General features: G+C 34.6%; 1 protein-coding gene across 1 annotated transcript in view; it reads right to left on the reverse strand.

The window, feature by feature from the left end:
• The window catches only part of LOC106879437 (proto-oncogene tyrosine-protein kinase receptor Ret), a 342,465-nt gene that overhangs the window by 222,121 nt on the left and 109,707 nt on the right, over positions 1 to 10,637 (reverse strand). Inside the window, 1 exon segment of the mRNA XM_052978606.1 lies at positions 3,963 to 4,041. The gene's annotated coding sequence lies outside the window, so the exon portion shown is untranslated.

The raw sequence follows: 10,637 nt of genomic DNA on the forward strand, positions 1-10,637 counted from the left end.
CACACACACACACACACACACCATACACATGCACACGCTCGCGCGCACACACACAATTTTACTGTCACTACATATCTCGAAATTCTTTTTCTTCTCATTCTCAACGTATTTAACTCAAGTACTCCCAGTATTTGTTATTGTATTTTCCTTCGTGCATTTTCTGCATCGATTCAATTGTTATTTATTGTATTTTCTTCGTGCGAAACTATATACGCGGAATGAAGAGAAAATCTTTTGTCGCCATAATACTTCCCATGTTTATGGATAGAATATCCATGAACACTGTGGATGAAATTCAGAAGAAAGAACCAAACTCAAATGTAAAATGTAGCGTTATATCTTTAAAGGGTCATTTTGCCAATAAGAAAGACGTGCACTGGTTCTTTTTCACTTCTTTTTATTATTATTAGTCAATTCGACAATAACTTAACTGACTGACGTCTTGATTAAGCGATCAATCACTCTATCGATAAGCTGGTCTGTTAAAACCAGCGTCCGTTCGTCGTCATTTACGACCTCATTAATGACATGCTCTCGTTTCTTCAGGACTTAGATAAACCAGCTGATTAAGCGAATGACGAAATACTCTTGCTAAAAGCAGTCTTAATCCCTTAATGCCTTTAGCGGAACCACTTTGTTGTATGTATCTGAATAAGGTTTCCTTTTTGAAGGTAACTTTACTTCTTTACACATTTCTTTCTCTATCTAACCCATATAAAAACAAATAGTCTTTTTAAAGGTGGGTCAGTAGCAGTGCATCTCAAAGTTTACAACCCTGCTCGTTAACTAGTTCAGTAAATGTAACTTTAGTCTAATTGGATGTGTTGAGTTGTCAACATTTTTCGTTTGGAAAATAAACTACCATTATCATCAAACGTATGTTTGATAATCATGTCGGCTTCCTTTCTGTAATATGGGTTTTAATGTTCGTCCACTTATATACTGTCTCTCATCAGTAATATTCCTGAACGTTTGTACAAGGTTCTTCTTGACACCTAATGAAATATACGTTTTTTCGAGGAGGTGGGTCAGCTGATTCGATGACTTTATTATATAAATCTTACAAGTTTTTTTTTCTGTATGCTTCTGTTAAAAAAAGATATGCATCAAACAGAATAATACAGTTAATACTTGTTCATGTGTATTCGTCTATTTTTGTGTCATGCTTAAGAAAGAATAGTTAGTTTAAAGATTGTTTCATATTCATGAAAATGTTTTATGTTATCCGAAATATTTTCTCTAATAATATTGTATGCACTACCTTATCTTGTATCGCAACCAAAATTCAGTTCACAACATAACGAACAAAAAGTCAATCAGTCTTGCAATTGTAATGGCTTAATCTCTCTACAAACAAATCTATGCTGCCTTAAAATCAGAGATCACATGTCCAAATCCTAATTTCAAAAGACATGTTCAAAGACAAGATGTCCAGTGTCATACAAACCAAATTCAATAACAAAGGAGTGAATGAATGCATTTTGCTCCAACAAGAATATATTGTGAATAATTCCTCAATAGACTAACATACTGAGATAGATGGACAAAAACGTATTGCATATTTTGTTTATGATTTACTTTGAAGATTCAATCGGTTCTGTCTGTGTCACAGGTCAGCTCAAGCTAGGTTATCTAAAGCTTTGTAACTATAATAGCTGCATGACTAAGAATAATAACCACCAGAATGAGTCATCGAATATCTGCCTATTTATGATTGTATCAATACGCACAGAAGTTAAACCCTTTTTCTCCTCTCAACGCTTTTCTTCTACCAGTTCCTGTTCTACAGCAAATTAAAATAAGGTTCAAATAACTCGATTTTCTTCATATTTCATATTTCTAACGATATAAATGAAACGGATATATTTTCAAATGACGGTTTCATTTAGTGTTTTATGTAACTCTTGCTGCATGAAACTTCGTCTTAAATTATTATTCTTTGTGTGGGTGTGCCGACTAGTCATTAGTAAAACTTTTCAATCGGACAGTAGAAGATTTATTGTCGTTTTCACTCAAATAATCTTTAATTTGATGGTTAATTTGTATGAGAATCCTGATCAAAGTTTTATTTCCAATTTGGCAGTCCAATACTCTATAACTTTCTGTTTATTCGACTGCCTACCTTGAAACCTGACAACTTAAGTGTCTACCTAAATTTCTTTCTATCACTCAAACACATCACATATACAGACATGTATGTATATAGATATACAAGTGTACTTATCTTGCATTTGAAACATCACATATCTGCCTAGATAGTTAACTTTATATACGTCACAGTAATCTGTAATCTTAACTGTTAAAGCTATCTTGTAGACGGATATTAATACAGACAGTTAAGACCTTCTTCTTAAACGAATATTTCAGACATTCTGAACATTTATCAATTACAACTCATTACTTCTGAAGTCTGAAAGCGTTATTTGTAACAATTTTGTTTCACTCTTTTTTTTTTGTCGATATACCTCAGGTAGTATACATAATTTTACCGTAGTTAAAGTTTCGAAACTATTTACCACTTATTTCTAGTGATCCCAGAATCACACGCGTTCTGTTTCAATGTATAAGACAAAGGATATGTGTTTTATAATTTTTTTCATATATTAAAACTTTGATGATACCTAGTTTTGGAGGTGTCAGGTATTTTGCAGACTTCTAGGACATCCTTTATCAGTGTAAAAACTATTTTGAATAGGACGATGAATATGATTATTATTGTATTACATAATCATCTAATAAATATTCATCAAACTTGCTATAAAAAAACATGATCACGTATCATATATTAGAAATCTTCCTCAATCTATTTGCATTTTCTATAATTGATACATAATGGCCCCACCAGAGAATGTGGAAGCAGCGCCCATAATAACTTTCGAACTCCTGCGACTAGCTGGGGAAGTTATCTTAAATATCAGTGGCCTGGCTTGAATGATTGCAACGTAGTAGTCTCTTCTAAAGGCCCCCAATGACTAAGTAATGGTGTTAAAATAGCTGAGAAATTAAATCTGCCATCCAAGAGCAAAATCATCTTCTTCGATAAGATTCGACACAGTTTCTGTCAACCAATTCTTCTAACATGGCTTTGGTTGATCCGAAGCTATGGAACAAGGTGATGCTCAAAGTGCGATTAGTGAAATCGAAACCGAAACCACATAGCTATTCTTAACCTCAGAATCATACGTTGTTTACATCAGTATGGAATCTAGGTCCATTTTTAAGGGATAGAAAAGAGAAGGCCATGATTTCATACTGTGTTTGAATATACTAATGGAAATATTTGGAATACTTTCGATTGAAAATTGATATAATGACAATAGTAACTTTAAATCGTGAGAAATATTAATAATTTCCCTGAAGCTAAACATAGACGACTGAACTGATTCCTGGGAAATGCCTAGTACTTATTTAATCAAACCTGAAGAGATCGGTAATCTAAGTTATAGGAAATAGAGAAAGGTATGTTGAGGATGAAAGTTATGACATTAATTATAATAATAGAGATTACAATAATTATGTATATTTAATATACCAAGGTAATGTCTTTGTAAAAGACTACCCATAGTTAGTTACATAAAGGTTGCTCACTTTAGGGCTATACACTTGTTAATAATAATCCTTTCTACTATTGGCATAAGGCTTGAAATTTTAAACGAGGGAGCTAGTCGATCACATTGACCCCAGTGCTCAACTGGTACATATTTTATTGATGCCGAAAGGATGAAAGGCGAAGTCAGCGACGCCGGCATTTGAACTCAGAACGTAAAACCGAAAGAAATGAATAACGCTGATGATTTTGTCCGGCACGGTGACGAGTTTGCCTGCGCGCCACCTTCTAATTGTATAATAATATCCTCCAAACACTTGACCAGAATTAATGTTTAATGTTTATTTTATGAAGTATAATATCTTTTGAACACATCACAGTACATTCAACAAAATCTAAACTTTGCAGTACTCACTTTTCCAGCTTGAGGTAGAAAGGGTTACAGTTCGCATTAATCCAACTTGATGGTTTTATCAGCTGTCTCCGATTAAATCCTGCAACGTACGATAAAAGAATTACAATTCAGGTCGTAAATCAGGTTTCGATAACGATTTCATTTGTTTAACTTAATATTTGACAGTTGATTTTTCATCTATTCTCCAATATTATGTCTCTTTTAAATACTTGCGTATAAAGTCAAATGCTTTTATGAATCTGTTGTATGCAACGTATCTGTGTAGAAATGTGTCGTACAGTATTATACATTAACACACTTACATGCATACATACTCATTTTTATACATATATGCACAAGTGTATACATACGCACACGCACACATATATATATATATATATATATATATATATACGTCTACAAACATATACACATGTATACCTACTTATATGTATGCGTGCACTTCGACAGACAAAAATATTAAATCATAATGAAATGTATTTATCTGTCAGTCTAGAAATCTTGATATGTCTATATGCCTATCTATGACTCTCTTCTTATATGTATAGAAGCGCACGCACGCACACACACAACACACACACACACACACACACACATACACACACACACACACACACACAAACACACACCCACACACACACACACACACACACACATACATTTACATGCATGTATGTATGCATATATATTTATAGAAGTTGGATGGCATTGCCAGAGACAAATGTATTACGAAAAAGCGCAACTGCTCTCATGGCGCCGAAATGCCAGTCAATTGCATGCCAAAATCTAATGTATGAAATGAAAACAACCTGTCTCATTCTAATCCTCTAAGATCACTACGATAATAACCATGATTATTACAGTTAAACAAAGCAGTTGAGAATAAATGAGCAGCATGACGTGTTGGGCAGTTCTAACCAATAAAACCTTGTTGTCAGGGGTGCAAACGCTTGAGGAAAATTTAATAGAAATCTGATTGAATCGCCTTCCTTGGATACATGTACAGTTACAGCCTCACAAATTTTTGTCTTTCTATCTTTCTTTCGATGGTTTTCTTTTTCCATGGTTTTCTGTGACCTTTCTTATTGAGTCTGCTATATAGTAGGGCAAACAAGGTTCCACCAATGTATTTTACTAGTAATGACTGAAGAGAAGTGTATCTACGTAATAATTCCTCGGGTAACCTTTTCAAACATCCCTATTAAATGCATTCGAAAAATCAGTAATTGGTTTTCTGATTATTCTAATATATGCATACATATATCTATATCTATCTGTGTGTGTGCGCGCGTACGTATACATATATATATATATATATATACACACACACACACACACACACACACTTATATGTATGTATGTATGTATGTATGTGTGTATGTATGTATATATACGCGTGTGGTCTCTCTGTACAATTTAGCATGTTAAATGCATTACTTGTGAGATAGAGGCAATTGGTTGTTCTTTAAGTATAAGAGATATCCATCATCGGAGAATCAGCGTCATCGATTTGGAATGGTAAAGAATCGGGAGTTATGACTTACACCCAAATCATTTCCATCCGAAATCAATAAGGCTGATCTTCCATAGATCAGAATTGGAAGCGCTGAAGCGGATTACTGCAACCAGGAACATAATCTCAGCTGCAGTCTAGATTCGACAAGAGCTTACTACCTACAGCAGTCATATATATATATATATATATATATATACATATATAAATATATACATATATACATTCACACCCACGCGTACATACATATATTGTATTAGAAGCAATCTGTCGGTTACGACGACGCGGGTCCCAGCTGATACGATCAACGGAAAAGCATGTTCGTGAAATTAACGTGCAAGTGGCTGAACACTCCACAGACAAGTGTACCTTTAACGCAGAGTTCAGGAAGATTCAGCGTGACAAGGCTGGCCCTTTGAAATACAGGTACTACTCATTTTTGCCAGCTGTGTGGACTGGAGCCGGGAATCGAACGCACAACGTTACGATCGTGAGTCGAATGCCCTAACCACTGAGCCACGCGGCTTCACTACATTGGGTGGCGTTCAATTATTAAATAAAAATGAAGAAATACATATTAAATACAGGACATCAACGAGCGAAAAATACGTAAAGACATGACGAAAGACAAGTACGGGACAAAATACCAAAAGAAGTCTAACTCTGCCTCGTTGAATATATACATGCATATTCATAAACGTATTTATATATACATTCACACCCATACCTACATACATATATTTTACATAATGTGCATATATGGGGATTTTAATAAAAAATAGAGAAAATGTACATTGAATATAAAAAAATAAAGGCTTTTTTTATGAAAAGTAGCAATAAATAAATACAATTAGTTGAACTGAGGTAGAATTAAGAGGAATTAAATTCATTATTTTTAATTATTAAAGAGATTCAAAGTTAAACCGGTATCGTCATTGCTGTTCACTGGCTTTGAACGCGCACCGATTATCAAACACTGTAGGGTCTACTAGTCCCTGAGTAATCATTGAAAAAAATATTAACCAACACAAGATTTTATCCATTAACAACGGAACCAAAAGTGAAAAAATGCGGTCGGCCTAACTGTGGCACATGACCCCACCTTTTGGAGGGTACAGAATTCCACTTTAAACAAGGTAAAATATTTAAGATTAAATCAAATTTCACCTGTGCCTCGGAAAAACTAATACATACATACATACATACATACATACATAAATACATACATACATACATACATACATACATATACATGCACGAATATATATATATACATATATATATACATATACATAGACATATACATTATTAATATACACACACACTCAAAGATATCTATACATGTACATGTTCATATTTGTGCACACATACATAAGTACACATGATTTTTTTTTTAATTAATTAATATAATTAAAGATTCATCTCTATGGTTAAATAAATTTAGAAGGTTTTTGTCATTTTAGCCACTACTCTTGATTTTTGTCCGAGTGTTTTTCCTTCGGTCTGCAAAAATGGAATTTTAAAAAAGCATTAAAAAAGCATTTACATATATATATATATATATATATATATATATATATATATATATACACGTATATGTGTGTGAGTGTGTGCGTGTGCGTGCGTGTGTGTGTGTGTGTGTATGTGTGTGTGTATGTATCTGTGTCTGTGTCTGTGTGTGTATTCGTGCGTATGTCTGTGTGTGTATTTGTGTGTTGTGTGTGTATGCATGTTAGGTGGTATAGCAGTGCAATGTAAAAGTGGTTTTCGCAAGTCAATCAAAAATTGACATCACTTGGTAATCAACTACTTTCAAAGAATTCTAATTCCTCCTTTAATTTCTTTTATTCACCTTCGAAACCTCGAACAAAACATTTTCCCTCTCGTCCATTCATCCCTTTTCTTTTAGTCTGTCTCTTTCTCTCGTGACAGTCGATACTTCTATGGAAATTATTACCCTAGCAATCACCCGTGCTCTTTTGCACAGAAACAGACGACGCATTCTAAGACAAAAATCAATATATTTGTTTTCCAAAGTAACCTTAACATATCAGAACTTTCCATTGAGATTATTTCTTCTAAATAGTTATCAGTTTGTTTAATGATAGATTGATGTATTTTTGATGTGTGTTTAACTATGTGTTTTCTTAGGCGTACTTATTTGTTGTATCCAATTTATTTATATTTGAATGTATCTTCACCATCGTATATGATTGAACAAGACATCTGTGAAACTTGATCGAGAAAATTGTGAGGGTTTGTATTTCTTTAACTTCAGAATTGCACCTCATAATGCAGCAAGGCGCAACCGTGGTGTCAGTAATCATAACTCACAACGAAAACTTCACTTGCTTATAACATATGTGTAAATCTGTTGCTGTTTTGTAGCACATTGAGAAAACTGTTATATGGCATTTATAAACAACGTGCCTATGTCTCCATCGATAGTTTAGAATTCAAGCAACATATAACTATGTATTTATACATATGTGTATATAGCCATGGACAGTGAATTTATCGAGGTTGTGTAGTACATTGAGAAAACTGTTACACGGTATGTCACAACAACGTGCTTATGTCTCCACCGATAGTTGAGGATTCAAGCAACATATAACTATGTATTTATAAACAACCCTACACAGAGACCACATCGCGCCTACTTCCCCCACAAATACGCGCGCGCATGCAACATTATTCCCAAAGTCTCCTTCCCTACTCGACATGTCTTATCACCATGTACACACAGACATTAAATGCAAGCATTTCGCCACACACTTCTAACAAGAACACTGATTCTGACATCTTTTCATTACAACCAAATACATTTCAAATTTAGTTACTACCCTCATCGAATACTTTAATTTTATCACTGTACTGATCTGCCTCACACAACGTGTCCCATTCACAAAGTGGCAACTCTTTACTTCTACCAATCTCATTCCAAAGTAATGAAAATACATATAACAAGTTATCTTCACATTAGCGCACTGTTCACTCTAACGTATTTGTGAGAGTGCGGCTGCAGACCAAAATCATTCAAAGGAAAGCCTCCACTAAACCATACAATCCATTAACACGATTCACCCAACGATACACAATTCTTTCTTTTGCTCTCTCATTTACTCTTTCTCCCCCTCTCACAGTCTCTCTCCTTCTCTCCCTCCCCCCTCTCTCTCTCTTTTTCCCTTTTTCATTTTCTACAACGATATTGCTCATATGCTCTTGATAACTGCGGACACTCCTGTAAAATTCAACCGATGAATCCACCTCTTCTCTTCTTATTCATATTGCATTTCACTTTTTGGACCCTTATACTTAACACGTAACTTAGCAAAAGTATATGTGTGTATATATATATATATATATATATATATATATATTATACACTTAGTATGCTTAAGTATACTGAACTATTGTTTGATCATTAGTATTATTTTATATTACGAGTGAAATAATATCTTAATAAAATGTTTAAGTATTATAACTGAACTATGCAGTAATCTACATTTATAATCATTGTACTCCCTCCTCGTGCGACAGGCTAAATTGGAATCTGAAAAATGATTAGAATACCCTAAAACCACAAGTTCTGTTTCGAGACGCATTTGCCAACGCATTTGCCAACGCATTTGCCAACGCCATTGTAGGGCCATGACCTCACGGTTAAGTACGCTTCAAAACAAACCAGCGAAACAGCTTTTACCGGGTAGTCGATCCACTATAAAGAGAAGGGCAAATACTTTCAGTCTATCTTAAACAAAGATACATTAGGAAATGGGGTCCCTGATGTACAAACAGTCTATGTGGTCAGGATTAAAGCACTTTTGAGCATAGGTCTGCTTGATCAAGGCTGACATGGGTCAGAAATATAACATGAATTAATTATATTAATAGATTTCACATAGGATATATGCTTCCACATATTGAACTGTTAGTGAAATAATATTAGTTTCTATCTGACCAGGAACAAATGTCACCGACCAATGTTCATTTCCTTACCCAAGAGACGGTTCCGTTTCAAAATATGTTATTACATAAAAGATATAAAGTTTGAAATATTTCTGGCACTAATCAGTCTGAAGTAAAATTTTACTATTTATAAAATGTTACTTGTATCATTCTATTTTGAGTCATACATTTTTGACTGCTGCATATGTTACTATTTATCATTGAAATGTACTTAACTGTTAATAAACAATTAAATCTTGTTTCCATTCAAGGGCATGATTCAACTATTCAAGCGAGTAGCTTCGGCCTTAACAAATGCGACTCACCAGACTAACACACATACAGAGATTATGAAACGTTAAGAGGGTATGAGTCAATCAGAAGAATAAAGGTTATATCAGAACATTTGTGTGAATAAGCAACAACAGTGTATGATATCTGATCATGTTAGCGTTTCTCCTCTGTGTGTGTGTGTGTGTGTGTGTGTGTGTGTGTGTGTGTGTAGTCACGTCTTTATATCTATCTTTCGTTACGTTTTGCTGCACCTTTCACCTTTTCTGAACATTGTCTCTCAATGAAAAGCAATCATAAGCTTCATAATTATTTCTTTTTTTTTTTTGACAGATTCCAGCTTCGATGATTGCAGCAAAGAAATTCGAGATATGCTGTTACTTTCTTGCAACACTCTTGTACTGCTGCTGCTAATGATGATGATGATGATGATGGAAGTGTTAATGGTGGTGTGGGAGGAGGAAGAAGTGTAAGGGTAAAGGAGGTGGAGGTGGAGGACCAAGGGAAGAGAATTTTTTGTGGTGGAATAGGTGATGGTGGTGGAGAAGGAGGTAGTGGTAGTATCGGTGATTGGGGTGATATTGAAGCCTTATTTCTGTAGTTGTGATAGTGGTGGTGGGTGTGGTGCTTACGGTGATAATGATGATGATGTTTGTTTCCTTTTTCTTTTTTCTTTTCTTTTTACTTGCGCCAGTAGACTGTTGCCATGCTGGAGCATGGCTTTGAAGAATTTTTAGTCTGGTACTTATTCTATCGATCTCTTTTGCAGAACTGGGTTTTCACGGTGACATAAACAAACCAATACCGTTCGTCAAGCGGTAGTGGGGGACAAGAAAATAGATAGAAACACGCACGCACACACACACACAGATACATACATACACACACACACACACACACACACACACACACACACACACACA

The sequence above is a fragment of the Octopus bimaculoides genome, chromosome 2, assembly GCF_001194135.2.
Source record: "Octopus bimaculoides isolate UCB-OBI-ISO-001 chromosome 2, ASM119413v2, whole genome shotgun sequence".
NCBI classification, from domain to species: domain Eukaryota; kingdom Metazoa; phylum Mollusca; class Cephalopoda; order Octopoda; family Octopodidae; genus Octopus; species Octopus bimaculoides.